Here is a 16,384-nt window from a genome sequence, read left to right as displayed (position 1 = left end):
GGCTCAGGTAATGATCTCAGGGTCCTGAGATCCAGTCCTGACTGGGGCTCACTCTGATCCTGCAGTCGGCTAGGGATTAAAAAAAAAATTTATTTTATTTTAAAAAAGATTTTATTTATTTATTCATGAGAGACACACACACACACACACACACACACAGAGAGAGAGAGGCAGGGACATGGGCAGAGGGAAAAGCAGGCCCCATGCAGGAAGCCCGATGTGGGATTCGATCCTGGGATTCCAGGATCATGCCCTGGGCCAAAGGCAGGTGCTAAACCGCTGAGCCACCCAGGGATCCCAATTTTATTTTTAAGTAATCTCTACACCCAAGGTAGGGCTGGAACCCACAACTATAAGGTCAAAAGTCACATGCTCCACTGACTGAGCCAACTAGGTAGGTGTGCTTGTAGCCTTTTTATAATTGTATCAAGTATGTCCCCTAACTGTATCTTTTTGGATGTCCACTTTATTTGGTGAGGAAAACACATTAAATGACAATTGTATTAGTCTACTAGGACTGCTATAACAAAATATTATGGACTGAAGTAGCTTAATCAACAGAAATTTTCTTACATTCTGGATGTTAGAAATTGAAGGTGTCAACAGGTTTGGTTTCTTCTGAGGCCTCTCTCCTTGGCTTGTGGATGACCATCTTCTTGTGCTCTCATAGGGCCCTTTCTTCCCTGTGAACATACCCCTGGTGTCTATTCTTCTTAGAAGGAATTAGGTCCTCATGAAATAATGCCCCACCCTTATGATTTCATTTAACTTTGCCCCTACAAATGCTCTTTCTCCAAATATATATTCTGGCTTAGGGTTTCAACATATTAATATTACGTTAATGTTTTAGTGGTAATGAAAGGCAAATGACTTACTAAAGGCATGTAATAAAGAGCCAACTTTTTGAAAGTATCATCCAGGTGCCAGTGGTTCACAATAATTACTAAAATCGACTTTGATAAAAACATAATTTCCAAAAACTTCCTATAAATACTGTAAATGCTCTTTTAAGATTTAAAACAAACCTTCAATTAAAACAGATATTAAAAAGTGGTAAAATGGGGCAGCCCAGGTGGCTCAGCGGTTTAAGCGCCGCCTTCAGCCCAGGGCCAGATCCTGGAGACCAGGGATCGAGTCCCACGTCGGGCTCCCTGTGTGGAACCTGCTTCTCCCTCTGCTTCTCCCTCTGCCTGTGTCTCTGCCTCTCTCCCTCTCTGTGTGTCTGTCATGAATAAATAAAATATTTTTAAAAAAAGTGGTAAAATGTAGTTTAATAAATTTAATTGAATACTTAAAATTGTATCATTAACAGTACTGTTTATCTCACCTGATTAATCCTTCACAAACCCATCATCTCCTTTACCAAAAGTTTTGATCATTCTGACAGTTCAGGTGTACTCTGATACCTGGTAAAGCCTCAACTACTTTCTATGCTGTTATTCTCACCACTGTCCCCACCATACATTGTACTATGAATGCACTGATCTTCCTTCAGCTCTTTGAATTCCACATGTGCCCTTCCAACTCAGAGTATTCCCAGGTCTTTTTTTTCCTCTCCAAATGATATCCCCCCTTCCTGCCAACTATGCTTTGTTAATTAGAATGAATCTTTTAAGTGTCAGCATAAATTTCTAATCAGAAGTGGTATTATACTCTCAAGTCCTATATTCTAAATATTCCCAATGCTGTATCATAAAATTACCTGAACTCTAGTGAACAACATTATACAATTTTAGAAAATTATTTTTGAATGAGTAGCATTCCTGTTTTATACACTATAAGCAATATAGAGCAGTATCATGATCTTTGTTATTCACCTTTGAATCAAAATATCCCAGAATGTTTTTTAAAAGATTTATTAGAACACAAGCATGGGAGTGGCAGGCAGAGAGAGAAGCAGGATCCCCACTGATCAGGAAGCTCGATATGGGGCTCAATCCCAGGGTCCTGAGATCATGACCTGAGTGCAAGGCAGATGCTTAATTCACTGAGCCACCCACGCACCAAAATATCCCAGAATATTAAATGACATAAAGTCTGAGCCCACAAATATATGAAGTTTACTGAAAAAATGGCAGATGTCCTAGAGAGAACTTTAGGAACTACACTTGAAGCATTTGGTTTTCTTGCCCAGCAGGCAAAATATAACTGAAAGACCTGGGTGTCACTGCCAAAGAGCATGAAGGAATGAATGTCACAGAGCCTGAAGAGACAAGAGTAGGTATTCATCAGACCATGGTGTAGGTTCATTATTAGGGTTATTAAAAAAAAAATAGAACAGTATAAAACAACAAAGTATAAAACAACAAACATTCACCAGGATGAGAATGGTTAAGTGGCTTTTGTCTCACAGGATAAGAATGCTGCTTATGGGAAAGGATGTTATGTATGTGTTGGGTTCTCCGCTTGTGTCTGTACAGAAGTACTTTGGACTACTTGGTAGATCATGAAGCAAGAACATGAAATGTTCACAAAGAACAACATGAATGTGGGTGCCTGGGTGTCTCAGTCAGTTAAGTGTCTGTTTTCTGCTCAGGTCATGATCCCAGGGTCCTGGGTTGGAGTTCCACATTGGGCTCCTTGCTCAGAGCAGAGTCTGCTTCTCCGTCTCTCTCTGCCCCTCCCCTGCTTGTGCTCTCTCTCACAAAAATAAATAAAATCTTAAAAGAACATAAATGCATATACTGTGACGATACATCTTTCTTGAATGCCTGAAAGACAATATCCGTGAGGTTTTTTTGGTATTTTTCCTTTGTATTGGTCCAGTCCATTCATAGCAATACATGAATTTAGTAGCAGTTACAGGACCCAGCAGAGGAAAGAGTAAAATCCAGTGCATTTTGGGGACATCATTCTTAGCTCCACCCACCTCATAATACTGAGGCAAAGCCTATTGGCCCGGAAGCCACCTGAGACAGATTCTTCTGGCCCTCTGTGAAAATAAAGGACAAGTATATGTCCAACATCACTCAGAAAATATTTCCTTCCAAAGCTGCCATTGTCTTAAGGAACTCCTTGGAGAGAAGCCCTAAGGAGTTGCCAAAACAAATTGTTTAATCAAATCTCTTAACAGGTATCATTGGTATTCAGTCCCTCTGAATCTTTTTTTTTTTCCTTTGAATCTTTTATTTTTTTTTAATTTTTATTTATTTATGATAGTCACAGAGAGAGAGAGGCAGAGACACAGGTGGAGGGAGAAGCAGGCTCCATGCACTGGGAGCCTGATGTGGGATTCGATCCCGGGTCTCCAAGATCGCGCCCTGGGCCAAAGGCAGGCGCCAAACCGCTGCGCCACCCAGGGATCCCTCCTTTGAATCTTTTAAAATACCTTCTTCATGTTGGGGGTATCTGGCTAGCTCAGTTGGAAGAACATGCAACTCTTCACCTTGGGGTCATGAGTTTGAGCCCCATGTTGGGTGTAGAATTACTCAAATAAAAACAAGAAAATAACTTTGTTGGACATCTTTTTTTTTTTTTTTTTAAGATTTTATTTATTCATTGAGAAAGAGAGAGAGCATGAGTGAGTGGCTGGGGCAGAAGGAGAGGGAGAAGCAGGCTCCCCACTGAGCAGGGAGCCCAACTTGGAGCTCAATGCTAGGACCCTGAGATCAGGACCTGAACCACAGGCAGATGCCCAAAAGACTGAGCCACCCAGGCCCCCGTATGTTGGACACTTTGAAACAATTACACTTCACTCTTCCATCCAGTACATTTCCTGCTTCTACCACTTCTCACTCACACCCTTTGCAACTCTTTTTTTTTACAACTTAACTTTTTAAGAGTTATTTTTCCCTCTGTTATCTCAATTCCTGTATAATTCTATTTACACCTTCATCTTCACAGATCAAATGTCATGAGCAAACTTCTAAGCAGAACAATCACATTTAAGATTTTGGTTAAAAACTCCTCTCACCAGGAATCCCTGGGTGGTGCAGCGGTTTGGCGCCTGCCTTTGGCCCAGGGCGCGATCCTGGAGACCCGGGATCGAATCCCACGTCGGGCTCCCGGTGCATGGAGCCTGCTTCTCCCTCTGCCTGTGTCTCTGCCTCTCTGCTCTCTCTCTCTCTCTCTGGGTGACTATCATAAATAAATAAAAATTAAAAAAAAAAAACTCCTCTCACCAGATCTTGACACTCTTAATAACTTTAATTTTTAACTTACTTTTGCTGATTCTTCATTTTTCTCCCAAATGGTAGTAATGGAATTCCTGAGGGCTCCATTTTTAGTCATCTCTGTCTTCAAAATCTATACACATTTTATTGGTGATTTCAACCAATGTCATGGCACAAATACCACTATAAGCCAAAACCCTCCAAATTTCTATTTCTGAACATGTGCAAAGGGAGCAGTTTACCCCTTAATTAAAGCTTTGGGACAACAGGAGGTCATCTCCTTTCTGGGAAGAGATTATTTCATGTCAATGCCATGGCAGTGTTTTCGGGACTTGAGATGATCTGAGACACTTGTAAAATGATCACATTATTGAGAACTATTAGAAGTGATTAAGTCATTTATTGAGAGAGAAACTGCCAGGTTAGAACATATCTAAAATGCCTGGAGGGGCGGCTGGGTGGCTCAGTCAGTTAAGTATCTGCCTTTAGCTCAGGTTATGACCCCAGGGTCCTGGGACTGAGCCCTGCGTAGGGCTCTCTGCTTTTCCCTCTCCTTCTGCCTGCCGCTCCCCCTGCTTGTGCACTCTGTCAAAAAAATAAAATCTTTTAAAAATATATTTTTTAAAAAATGAGCACAAAGTAGCTATACTTTTATTCATTGCTTCAATAGGTACATATTAATCATGTAATGTGTGTATCAAACATTATTCTTGTATATTAGTATCAGAAAGAAAAGTATCTGACAAAGAACCTGACTCTATTAAGCTGATGTTATCATCAGGAAAAACAAACTTCAGGAAAAACAAATAGTTAATACAATATGCAATATAGGGCTCCCGGAAGGTCACCATGCCTGCTGTTTTAGGGGAGCAAGCGCCAAGCAGATGAACCCGGCCTAAGGCAGTGGTGATAAGCAGACGGGCAGTTTGCTGCGACACCATGGAGAGCGGCCAGGGAAGCGGGAACAAAACCACCGGGGGCTTGGCTGGCTTCTTCGAGCCGGCGGGGCAGGTTACTCGCACAGGGATTTGGCCAGAGTGCCACTGACTGGTATGAACCCTCTGTCTCCTTATTTAAATGTGGATCCATGATACCTGGTACAGTATACTGATGAGTTTATTTTACCCACTGGAGCTAATAAAACCCAGGGCAGATTTGAACTGGCCTTCTTTACCATGGGAGGATGTTGTATGGCAAGGGCTGCATTTGGAACAATGAATGGTCCACGGCTAGGATTGAAGGAAACCCAGAACATGTCCTGGTCCAAACCAAGAAATGTACAGATTTTGAACATGGTGACTAGGCAAGGGGCACTTTGGGCTAATACTCTGGGTTTTCTAGCTTTGCTTTATGGTGCATTTGGTGTCATCATTGAGAAAACACGAGGTGCAAAAGATGACCTTAACACAGTAGCAGCTGGAACCATGACAGGCATGTTGTATAAATGTACAGGTGGTCTATGAGGGGTAGTACTGTTAGACTCTGGCTCACGGGTGCCAACGTGTCCCGGTGGACGCCCCAGAGACTCAGACCCCAGACAGGCAGATGCAATTAGCAAGAGGGTTTATTGAACGTTTGCGCAAACGGGCTCTCTGCCTCAGAGGTGGCAGAGCCCCGATTAGCAATTACAGGCATCTTTTAAAGGCAAAAAAACCGCGGGAGTAGCATAGCATTCGGGTTATGACATGATTGATTTCTTTGAAGGTCAACACGACCATGTTCAGGGACTTTTCCAGTCAGGGCGAGGGGGGGGGATAGTTTTCTTATCTCGGAAAAACAGAATGTTTTTGTTGCTTGAATTCATGGGAGGCGCCTGGATGGGCTGCCTCAGGGTTAGGCCTGGTCCCCCTCACGGGGGCGGGGGTATAGGGTTTCTTCAGTACGAGGTGGGCTAGCAGGACTAACGCTTACCAGCATCTATGCACCATATAACAACTGGGAGCACATGAAAGGCTCCTTACTCCAACAGTCACTCTGAAGATTTCGCCAGCTTATGAGTGGAGGACACTTTAGTAGTCGTCCAGATCAATTTATACGTCAGTCTGGAATTGCTCTCTCTTCCGACAATTAGTTTGAAAAATTGGAGATTCCAGTTTGCTGTGGTGAAGATCACGTAAGGTTCTATGCCTTCTTCTAGCCAGAGTGGAAGCCCAAACTCCTCTGGTAGCTGAGTAATGTGGTTCTTCCCTACCCTCTGAACTGGAAAACTACTTACAGGATTCAGGTCATGATTGCTGTCAGTACCATATCACCACATTTATTTAATGATCTGAAACTGTAATGTTGCCTTGTATCTCCAATAAAGGGTGAAAATAGAAAAAAAAAAAAACAACAATATGCAATATATTTTCAGTTGACAAGGGCATAGACAGGAATTCCATAGAGGGAATTCCATCTCTAGATTGTCTTCAGACTAGAGCTGAATATCCTCTATTCCCTGGATCTCCAGATTGCCAGTCCCCCCCCCCCCCCCTCCAGATTTGGACTTTCTAGCCTCCACATTTTTGTAAGTCAATTCCTTAAAAATCTCTCTCCCTTTCTCTCTTGTGTCTCTATTAAGCCAATATTATTAAAGGAAAAAAATATCAATTTTCTCTTTCCCTGTCTATATGTTTGTTCTGTTATTCTGGAGAACCCTGATGAATAGTCTTTGAAAACTCTCTATGATCAGTACAAAACTGTACATCCCATGTACTTTCTTATTGGTTCTGGGGAGCAGGCTATACTTTATTTCATCAATAATTTCACGTCTATAGCAAATTTCTGGGATCCGTACAAAGAGTTACTGAACCCAAGTTCACCTGCCAATCACCTGAAAGACCATTACTCATGAAAGAAGTTTTGATTGGATAAGAATTTGAGTTTTATTTAGGAGGCTGGCAACCTGCAGAGAAAGTGGACTCTTGTCCCAAAGCCAATTCTGAGGTTTCTGCCTGGCCCAGGGGTTCTTTAGAGGGTTTTAAGGTAGTTATGAAGCAAAGGGAGTGCTGTGGCCTGCAACATTTCTTAGTTACAGGCAGACTTGATGGTGCCAGTTACAAATGTTATCTCAGTGCTCGGGAGTTGTGTGAAGAGTCCGATTCTTGGTTCATGATGTGTAGGAGTACTCTGTTCACTCTGCAAAGGAAGGCAAGTTCTACAGATGAACAAATGGAGGTCAGTATAGTCATTTCTATGACCTAAAAGAAAACAGTATGCTAAAAAAAACTGGTAGGCTTCAAACAGGCTTGCTGGCCTCTGTGGCCTGGGAAGTTCTGGCTCTTCACTCCTCAAGGTTAGTGGTCTGCAAATCTCAAAATACATTAGTTCTGTTACAGATCAAGGACCTCAAGTCAGTAAGGAGTGTGTCAACTTGAAGAAACTTAACCCTTAGGACCAGCTGAAGTGGTTGTAAATGTGCTTCTCGGGATGCCTGGGTGGCTCAGCAGTTGAGCATCTGCCTTTGGCTCAGGTCATGGTCCCGGGTCCGGGGATCAAGACCACATCAGGCTCCCTGCAGGGAGAATGCTTCTCACTGTCTGTGTCTCTGCCTCTCTGTGTCTCTCATGAATAAAAAAAAAATCTTAAAAAAAAAAAAAAAACACCCAAAAAACCCAAATGTGCTTCTCACTTAGAATAATAAACACTTCATTTGAGGGACATCTGCGTGGCTCATTCGGTTAAGTGTCCTACTCTTGATTTCAGCTCAGGTTATCTCAGGGTCTTGAAACCAAGACCCATGCCAGGCTCTATGCTTACCACAGAGTCTGCTTGAGATTCTCTTTTCCTCTCCCTCTGTCTCTCAAATAAATAAATCTTAAAAAAAAAAAAAAAAACTTCATTTGATAAAATAATGAATGAGATTGCCAAGCTTAGAAGGCAGGAATAAAAAAAAATAATAATAATAATAATAAAAAAGAAGGCAGGAATAATGAAGGTGTATAATGGTATTAAGGTCTAAGTGTTTCTCTGGTAGATATAAAAGTGCTTTGATGGTCCCTGAACATCAGCACCTGCTCCACATTTGTTAGGATTTCTAAAGCAATTGCCCCATTCTTTGAGCACTGACAACTTGGTCTGATCTGACCTCCAAAATTTAAACTACAAAGCTGTGAGGTAGGGATTCTCCCATCACTTCCACTGAAAATAAGAGGTGTCAGTTAAGTCCCTAAGTGTCCTTCCACAGAAACTGTATGATAAAAGACAAGAGACGGGCAGCCCTGGGTGGCTCAGGGGTTTAGCGCTGCCTCCAGCCTGGGGTGTGATCCTGGAGTCCCGGGAACGAGTCCCACGTCAGGTTCCCTGCATGGGGCCTGCTTCTCCCTCTGCCTGTGTCTCTGCCGCCCCCTCTCTCTCTCTCTCTCTCATGAATAAATAAACAAAATTAAAAAAAAAAAAAGACAAGAGACAAGCTTGATTTTTTTCGCAAATGACTGCAGTTCTAAATGGGGGTGAGACACAACCACAACTGGTCCAAGAGTCAAAGATCTTCTGTGATCTCCATTATTTACTCAAATTTTGTGGTTCCGACTCCCATTTAAATGATATCTGATTATTTAAATTCATTTTGTAATTTCTTATAATTCCTCTATAATTTTTTATTTGTATGTGTCAATTTCATACACATTTTATCAGTTTTCCTTATTTTCTTCAATATGTATAAAATAGTAGTTTGGAAAATTTTGAGATTTATTTGCATATACATACAAGAGATGGTATTTCCTTTCTCCTATTCCATTCCTCATCCTCTAGAATGCAAGAATTAAATTCTATCAATTGTTGAGCATGCCCCCAATGTATTTGTTAGCATACAGAGTAACTAATCTGTAGTTTACATGTCTAATGGTCCCTGTGTCTAATTCCAATTAATAATGTTATTTAATAGGGGCAGCCCCAGTGGCGCAGTGGTTTAGTGCCGCCTGCAGCCCAGGGCGTGATCCTGGAAACCCTGGATCGAGTCCCACGTCAGGCCGTCTGTATGATGCCTGCTTCTCCCTCTGCCTGTGTCTCTGCCTCTCTCTCTCTCTCTCTGTCTCTATGAATAAATAAATAAAATCTTTAAAAAAATAATGTTATTTAATAATTTATTGACTATTCTAAACAAGTAAAATACTATTATAGATTTGAAGTAAGTGAAGCTATGATGAATCCTAATTTGATTCTCTGAAAGCATCTAAATTTTAGATGGCTTAGGTGCTATTAACTTAAATGTGGTTATTAAAACTATGTTATTGTTTCTTTTAACATAACCATGAACAGATACCTCACCAAAGATGATATATGGATGGCAAACAAACATATGAAAGGAGTGAAGTTACCAAATCATGAAAAGGCATGGAGGAAACCTGAATGCATGCTACTAAGTCAAAGAAGCCAATCTAAAAAGAGCATATACTGTTATAATTGCAAGTATATGACATTCTGGAAAAGGGTGAACTATGGAGACAGTAAAAGGATGGGTGTTTCCTAGGGGCTAGCAGGGAGAGAGAGCTGAATTCAGGCAGAGCACAGATTTTGGGGGCAGTGAAACTATGTATGATACTGTAATGGTAGATATATTTGTCAAAATCCACAGAATGCACAATACCAAGAATGAATCCCAATGTTAATTGTGGAATTTGAGTGAAAATGATGTATCAGTGCAGATTCATAGATTGTAACAAATATACCATTTTGATGTAGGATGTTGAGAGTAAGGGAGTCTGTGTTTAAGTGGAGGGGGGGGAGGGATATATGAGAAACCTCTGTAGTTTCCATGCAATTTTGCAGTGAACCTAAAACTGTCCTAAAAAAATAAAGTCTAATTAAAAAAAATAATAATATGGATTTGATGATCTTCTTAGCAATGTAAAAAATTGATCATAAATACAAAATAAGGGCGGCCTGGGTGGCTCAGGGGTTTAGTGCCACCTTCAGCCCAGGGCCTGATCCTGGAGACCCGGGATAGAGTCCCCCATCGGGCTCCCTACATGCAGCCTGCTTCTCCTCCCTCTGCCTGTGTCTCTGCCTCTCTCTGCATCTCTCATGAATAAATAAGTAAAATCTTTTTAAAAATAATAAGCCAATTTTATTTTATTAATACATATTATAAAATATATATTTTAAAGATTTTATTAAAATAAAACTTTATTTTATTAAAACATTTATTAAATTATTATATAATTTTATTATATATATTTATATATAATATTATAAAATATTATTTTTGTTTATTAAAATAAATAAAATCTTTATTTTATTTTTTTTAAAGATTTTATTTATTTATTCATGAGAGACACAGAGAGAGACAGAGGGAGAAGCAGGCTCCATGCAGGGAGCCCTATGTGGGACTCGATCCCAGGACTCCAGGATCAGGCCCTGGGCTGAAGGCAGACGTTCAACCACTGAGCCACCCAGGCATCCCTAAATAAAATCTTTAAAAAACAATAAGCCAATTTTATTTTATTAATATGTATATTATAAAATATATTTTAATTTAATATATAATATACATATTTTAAAGGCTTTATTTATTTATTCATGAGAGGTGCAGAGAGAGAGGTAGAGACACAGGCAGAGGGAGGAGAAGCAGGCTCCGTGCAGGGAACCTGATGCGGGACTCGATCTCGGGACTCGATCTCTGGAATCTGGCATCACGCCCTCAGCCAAAGGCAAATGCTCAAACACTGAGCCACTCAGGTGTCTCTAATTAATATATTTTTTAAGTAAGCTCTACACCCAACATGGGGTTAAATTCATGACCCTGAGATCAAGAGTCCTATGTTCCACCAACTGAGCCAGCCAGATGCCCCAAGCCAATTTCACTTTAAAATCTGCGTATTTCCCTCTAACTAGATTTCTCTGCCAATGGCAGCTTTTGAACAGAAATATTTTCTGGAATGATGTTGGATATTAACTTATCTTTATTTTCAGAAAAAGGGCAGGTTTTTCTCAGCATTACCTGCTTTCTGAGTGGCTTTCAGAACCCTAGGCATTGCCACAATACTTTGCAGTGGATGGAGCTTAGAATTATGTTCCCAAAGTGTCATTGGCTTCTGCTGTTTCCTCTCCTGCACCCTGCATCTCCATTAAATAAATTTACTGCTATGAAAGCAAATGGCTCCAAAATAACAAACAAAAAACTAATGAAAAACATACAGTACTGTTCATCGGATATTCCAGAAATAGTATCTCACTGCATTTATGTATGTTGTCCTCCATTGACATTATATGCTCTGGCCTCAACTACCAAATGGCGCCAACTCCTTGTTCTGCTCATGCACAAGCACAAACCCAACACATTCATAGCCATGGCTATTCCCCCAGACCTTTCTGTGAAACCAAAGTCTCAAGCTCTATTACCATATTAATGGAACAAAAGCCAATCTCGGGCAGCCCAGGTGGCTCAGCGGTTTACCGCCACCTTTAAACCCAGGGCCTGGTTCTGGAGACAGGGGATGAGTCCCACGTCGGGCTCCCTGCATGGAGCCTGCTTCTCCCTCTGCCTGCTTCTCCCTCTGCCTGTGTCTCTGCGCCTCTCTCTCTCTCTCTCTCTCTCATGAATAAATAAATAAAATCTTAAAAAAAAAAAAAAGCCAATCTCATCCTGATGAATATGTTGGTCTTTTACTTTCTTTCACTTATCTTTTTGAATAACCCTGGTTATGAACCTATAACATGGTCTGACAAACACCTCTACACTGTTCTCTTCAGGCTCCCCGACATTCATCCCTTCATGCTCTTTGACAGTGACACATGGGTCTCTCAGTTCTGCTTTATCTGCTGGGTAAGAAAAACAAATGTTCCAAGTACAGTCTCTAAGCTCAAGTTCCCTCTAGAACATCCTACTATTTATTTAATCAACTTTATATATTTATCGACTCACATTTCATGTCAGTTAGTCTTCTAGGATAATTTGATTCAAAATTCAGTAACAGGGCAGCCCGGGTGGCTCAGCGGTTTAGCACCGCCTTCAGCCCAGGGTGTGATCCTGGAGACCCGGGATCGAGTCCCACGTCAGGCTCCCTGCATGGAGCCTGCTTCTCCGCCCCTCCTCTCTCTATGTCTCTCATGAATAAATAATAAAATAAAATCTTAAAAAACAAAAAATTCAAAAACAGTGATAGTAAATCTGTTTAATCTTGCTTATAGTGTAGACAACTATAAGCCACATCTTGAAAGGTCACACTGTCCTGCTATGATGATGACAGATAAAAATCACAGTCTACTTCCGAGGAGCCATAATTCCTTCCCCCACACATCTACCCAATGACCATCCATCTCCCAAGCCTCTCAACTTAGAAATCATGCTGTGGTATCAACACTGTTGTTGTTTTCTCATGGTCCCATGGTCCCATTGAACACTGGGTTCAACCACCAGCAAGAAACAGGTGGACAAATACGTATCTGTGGGCCTGGCATATAGGGATCCATGACCTCCTGACAAGCAATTCTCCTGATACAGTCACTGTCATGTATCTATCGGTGCAGGGCCCTGGGACCATCTGACAATGCTCCCTCTCCAAGTATACATCATTCTTTAGACTGCATATCCCTCAATGTCCGTATCCTACAGCTGACTGACCCCGGCTGCCGCCACCTTACCCTCTTCCATATGCATCTGCCTGACCTACCTAGATGTTACTGCTTCCTCCTGACCCAACTCTTAGATTATAGTGATGGCCAAACACATGACACCTAAGACTAGAAAGATAAGCCTGACAGTAGTTTATCACATAAATTCACACCTCCAAGAATAGGATATTGCTCACCATAAAGGCCCACATGGGAGCTGGATTCTGAAAAAGAGTGAACAAACTGGGGATGCGAGATGCTCTCCTTGAAGGATGAAAAGGTTGGGAGTGCTCTGAATCCCTCAGGATGGTTTGTTTGAATAAGTCTGTTTGCTGGTGGGGGACTGGAACCTGCTACAAAGAGATGACCAGGAACAGCACCATGTTCCCTTTTTGAAAAGGATCATGAGGCTAGGAAATGTTACCCATGAAGCAGTGCGGGGAGATGGCACTCAGGCCATCTGAGAGCATTTGGTATCACCAAACATCAAGGAAGCACATCATATAGGGTTTAGGTCTTATGCCACAATTTGCTAGATAGCATCCACAGTATACTTGGCAAATTCAAAGAGGATCCCATGGGTCCCAAATCATTTTATGAAGGCCTCACTCTGTGGCTTTGATCCTTGCTTTAGATTTAGATACACAGAACCATGTATGGATCTCAGATATGCATAGTTCAATTCTATTTTCTTAATGCATTTGCTGTCACCTCAGCAAATAAAAATTATCTCTGCCCCCAACCATCATTCCAAGACCACTCCCATTAATTGCCCATTGGAGGCCTAGTGATTCTCAGAGGTGATTCTATTTTTTCTCTGACCAGGCTGAAACACTTCATGTCCCACCAAAGTCCCCACAACATCATGCTAAGTCTAAAGAGTGGCTAATAAGTACCAGCTCTGTCCTAAGTGTCATCTTTTGTCCATTACCCCTTGTCTCTGCATCCATCGCAAAGCTACTCTCCCACTGGAAGCTTTGGCCGCCTACCAGATTTTCCTGTCTGATACACCAAAACTTCATGTCCACTTACCTACATTTGTGAAGCCCCATACCCAGGGCTCCAAGGTAACCCAGGTAACCAAGCAAGAGATCCAGGCCTGGGCTCCCACTCTCTACACCTGGCTCTTGAAGAGCTTTGCCACCACAACCTCAAGTTTGCCTCAATGCTTACTCATATTGGTCCACACTGTAGTTACCACATTTTGGATGTGTCTCACCTGAATCCCTCCCCAGACTTCCCACCCTATATATTAGTTGTTCATCTGATGCCTCCGATCAGTGATTTTTGAAACACCTCAGACGCTTAAAATGGTCAAAACAAAGCTCCTGATATCCTTAGTGAATACTGACTTGCCCATTTGAATTTTCCACCAGCTAGATCCCAAGACCTAACTTTACTTCTCACCTGCTTCTAACCACCAAACTTTGTCCCACATTTTTCTTTAGTCTTCTCTTAGCTGATGTCCTATCTCAGGCAAAAGACCCAAGGGGCATAACATCCCAGGATGGAAACCAAACTACCTCTCAAGTAATAACAACTGCCTGGACTAAAGAGTTCTGGCCTCTCTGGTGGCTCAGACCACCCAGACCAATTGGAACTTAACTCCGGACTCATGCCTGTGCAGATGGGCTAGAGAGTGATCAACAGTTAACTTTACTTTATTACAATGCTATAAATCATGCTCAGAGTTGGAGACAATTGCAAATGAAACAACGTATGAAGAAGCATGTTCTGACAACTATCAGAGCACCTAACTCCTTGTAATTCATTACCTCTACATGCTTGGATGTCACTCTTCCTCTGCCCTAGGTCCTTAAAACTTTCCCTATTTTGAAGAGCCAATCTGACACCTTTGTTGTGACTAAGTCTCCCTTCTGTTGCAGCTGTTGCCCCAATAAAGCCTTGTCTGTTTTTAAATTGTAGGTCCAGCCTCGTTTCTACTGTCACTGTGTCCAAGGACCGGAGTCCAGTAACACAATGATGCAACTTCCATTCCTACAGCTACTTAAGACCAAAAGCTCTGAGATCATCCCTGATTATCTCTTTCCTTCCCTCACTGTCCATATCAGAAAGTCTAGCTGCCCCTTTTATTTTTTTATTTTTTAAAAGATATTATTTATTTATTCATGAGAGACAGAGTTAGAGGCGAGACATAGGCCAAGGGAGGAGAAGCAGGCTCCATGCAGGGAGCCCAATGTGGGACTCGATCCCAGGACCCCAGGATCATGTCCTGAGCCGAAGGCTGCCCCTTTTAAAAACAGCCAGAATAAAACCATTTCCTAAGCAACAACCCTGGTCCATTAACTCTCACCTGGACTATAGCAGTAGCCTGCACAATGACTGTTCTTACTCTCTCAAGCCCATAGTCTGTTTTCCACTGTAAAGCCAGATGAAGCCTTTTAAGACTCTGGTAACATCACCTCCTTCCTGTGACTGAAAACTCTTATTACTTCTAGATTACACACCTAACATCTCAGGCAGTCGCTCTTGACAGGACTCCTATCCATTTGCTATTCCTACCTGAAAGAAAGGAGATCTGTGGCTTTTGAACATACGATGGTTACTAGAAAAGGGAATGCCCGCATGTAACAGTTGACACAGACTTAGGACCCTGGGCTTAGGGATTCACCATGCCCACCAGACTCAAGGAGGGAGGAATGGGACGAAAAACCTCAGGACACCACAATCCAGAGAACATGAGGGCGAGAGGTTGGGGCCAGTGAGGGACTGGGGCATTATTCACTTCCCTCTATAAGTTCCAAGCACTTCTCCAGCCACGAGAACGTTTGTTGAGGCAGGCCTTTAACAAATGTGTCCATGGTGGGATTCCACAGACTCACTGTTTCTCTGCCTGACTCTGATCAGCAAGCTGATCGCAGGCTGGTTTCTACTCTCTGTGCCTAAGTACTTAATTTTGCCTTTTACCAGTAGTGTGACTTTGAAAAAAGACTAACCTTCCCAGGGCCTCAATGTTCTCATCACTCCTCACCCCTCACAGAGATCCTGTCCCTCCTTTGGCCAAAACTCCTGGCGTTCAGAGTCCTCACCGGAAGGTACCGCACATCTCGGCCGCCAGTCGCGGCGTGACCTCGCCTCACGCTCCCCCGCAGCCGGCTCCCTCACGCCAGCGCGCCCGCGCTCACACGCAGGGTCCCCGCACACCGGCGCCTCCCTGTCCCGGACACCCGGGCCGGAGCCGCAGGGACGCGAGCAGGCGCCCTGCGCTCGGGCCCTGAGGATCTGGGTTGGGGGCAGGGCGGGAGGGTCCGGGGGACCAGCGTTTACCTGCGCCTGGGCCCTGGGCGCGACTGCCCCCATCGGACTCGGGGGGCGGAGTGAAGTGATGACAGCTGAGCGACTCGGTCAGTCCCGGCACCAAGGTTTCCAGGCCGGCCGTAGCAGGCAGTGAATGTGCCCGACACTAGACCCACCTCCTTACAATGGGGACAAAGCCTCCTTTAGCCTCCGACCTCGCCCTCTGCAACCTCCCACGCGGTGAAGAAATCAGCAAGAAGCCAACCGGAAGCCCCACCCTCACCCTTTGGGGGAATTGGAAACCTCTTTTCTAAGCCTTCATTGGCTCAGAGACGCTGCCTTCAACGCAGGGCGTTCTGGGAAATGTAGTTCCCATATATTCCCAAGGTCTAAGTAAGAGGGTTCCCCATCTGGCCCCAGGAGAAAAGACCAACATTTACGGAGAGGGGCTTTGGGAAATGGAAGGCCATTGCTCAAAGGTT

The 16,384-nt window shown here is 42.9% G+C and overlaps 1 protein-coding gene and 1 pseudogene across 1 annotated transcript in view; one reads left to right on the top strand and one right to left on the bottom strand.

The window, feature by feature from the left end:
• The window catches only part of LOC121484149 (zinc finger protein 256-like), a 30,828-nt gene extending 14,682 nt beyond the window's left edge, over positions 1-16,146 (bottom strand). The window contains exons 1-2 of the mRNA XM_041742976.1: positions 15,933-16,146; positions 574-683 (exon numbers count right to left, since the gene is read on the bottom strand). The gene's annotated coding sequence lies outside the window, so the exon portion shown is untranslated. The remainder of the gene's footprint in view (positions 1-573; positions 684-15,932) is intronic.
• On the top strand, positions 4,321-6,109 carry LOC121484194 (annotated as a pseudogene).
• Positions 16,147-16,384: the final 238 nt, after the last annotated feature.

The sequence above is a fragment of the Vulpes lagopus genome, chromosome 2, assembly GCF_018345385.1.
Source record: "Vulpes lagopus strain Blue_001 chromosome 2, ASM1834538v1, whole genome shotgun sequence".
Lineage (NCBI taxonomy): Eukaryota > Metazoa > Chordata > Mammalia > Carnivora > Canidae > Vulpes > Vulpes lagopus.
The sequence above is the reverse complement of the archived record's forward strand: the minus strand, read 5'-3'. Positions and strand labels throughout refer to the sequence as shown.